Genomic DNA, 2185 nt, shown 5'->3' on the forward strand with positions numbered 1-2185 from the left:
CATCAATTCAACCCGGACGTTTTGGTCCTAGGCTTACTTACCACCCTATTGACTATGGTTCAATGATGACGAGACATCACACGAGAAGCGACCTACCAAGGAAAGCACACTGCTAAAGTAGTGAACGGACTTCGGTGGGGAATAATGCTATTCATTACATCAGAAGTCTTATTTTGTTCAGCTTCTTCTGAGCTTTCTTCCATAGAAGCCTATCCCCTACCATTTAATTAGGAACTTGCTGGCCCCCAGCCGGGATTCAGTCTTTCAATCCGTTCCAAATTCCACTTCTAAATACGGCCATCCTCTTAGCCACAGGGGCAACTGTAACATGAACTCACCACGCACTAATTAGATCCAACTTTTCCCTAGCAAACCAAAGACTGGCCCTAACAGTTTCCCTAGGACTTTACTTTACAGCCCTTCAAACCCTAGAATATTATGAAGCCCCTTTCACCATTGCAGATTCAATCTATGGGTCTACCTTTTTCGTAGCTACTGGATTCCACGGCCTTCACGTTATTATTGGATCTGGCTTCCTCATAGTAACCCTATATCGACTATACATGTGCCACTTTTCCGCCAATCACCACTTTGGATTTGAAGCTGCCGCCTGATACTGACACTTTTGACTCTTCCTCTATATTTCAATTTATTGATGAGGGGGATAGCACTATACTTATCTAGTATAATTGTACAATTGACTTCCAATCAATAAGAGTGGTATCTCCAGGATAAGTAATTCTAATTATCTTGAACATAGTCCTATTTGCCATTGCGTTAAGAACAATTGTGATATTTATCTCCTCACTTTTATAAAAAAAACAAAAAAAAACTATTATCGACCGAGAAAAAAGGTCTCCATTCGAATGTGGATTTGACCCTAAATCATTGGTTGCAAATTGATAAGACGAATAATGACTATGTTGATCTCTGAATAAAAAGGCAAATTAATACATTTTCTAATCAATGTGCAATAATGAGCCAATCAATGCTAAGAATTAAAGATCCATTATCAACCGTTTGCCTTCGGAAATTTTAACCTTTCAATACTTTTACATGTGGAGCTGTCTGTTGGGTACATTTTCAATCTTTTGAGCCGAAATATGTTATATATGCAATTACATTCAACTTAAAAGTAAGTTTCCATATATAAGTAAATTTATATACTCCATTAAACGTTAAAAGTAATCTTTATAAAACCCTGCCCATGTACAGTTGTCTTGTTATTATTTACTTGATAGACCATACGTCAAGTCTATTCTTGCCATCCCAACAACCCAGTTCCTTCCAAATCATCCCATTCCTTGGTAACTAAATTGTTTCACTTATTCTATAACCGATCTTCCCCTTTGTGTCTACCATTCAGTTATTCACAGATGATTATATTAAACTATATTCTTTCACCTGCTTCCTGGTCTTATGAGATTCCTGAAAGCCCTAAATTGTCGCCTAACTAGTTTATGTAATTTCTATTCACTGTCCTGAATCAGTGTATCATTTGTAATCATCAGTTTTTGAAAAAAAAAAAAAAAAACTATTCAAGAGTTTTCTTGTCACGAAATTATTTCCATGAAGTTTCTCATGAATTTGTCTGTGAAAACGTTTACACGAACCTTGAAAATCTAGACACACTTAAGTTACTAAAATTTTCCCGAGCCAGAAAATCAGTTTAATGCTTCAATACACTTTCTGCTTAAATCATAAGGGTTGTGGTAGCATAATGGACACGTTCCTGCCTGGTGCTCTGCCAGACACGGATTCGAGACCCGCCTAACCTCGATAGTTACTTTAGTGTGTGCAACGTCATCATCCTCGTGAGTAAGGGATGTGGGGTTTAGGGAAGCCTATAAGTCTCCCAACCTGCTGCGTCATAAGCAGAAGGGGCCTTGGAAGCTGACCGTATGTATATATTGTCAGTCTCTAGGTCTAGGGCATTGCCACTGCCCCTTGCCTGTGCCATTCATGAGCGGCCTTTAAAACATTTTGGCTCCCTTCGTCATTTATTTCCTATTGCCATACAGGTTTTATTCTCACCATGTTGCCTGTCTTATCATTTCTGTCATAAACCTCCAGTTATTTATCTTTACTTCTGAATTTCTCGTATCATTGCCTCATAGCTGATTATATATCCAAACACCATTCTTATTTAGCTACATTTTTTTTTAACTTATCAATCCAGGTATTT

General features: G+C 37.8%; 1 pseudogene; it reads left to right on the forward strand.

Moving 5' to 3' along the window:
* LOC137646519 (cytochrome c oxidase subunit 3-like) overlaps positions 1-629 on the forward strand; it is a 737-nt pseudogene extending 108 nt beyond the window's left edge.
* The last annotated feature ends 1556 nt before the right edge of the window (positions 630-2185 follow it).

Source organism: Palaemon carinicauda, chromosome 9 (assembly GCF_036898095.1).
Source record: "Palaemon carinicauda isolate YSFRI2023 chromosome 9, ASM3689809v2, whole genome shotgun sequence".
Classification (NCBI taxonomy): Eukaryota; Metazoa; Arthropoda; class Malacostraca; order Decapoda; family Palaemonidae; genus Palaemon; species Palaemon carinicauda.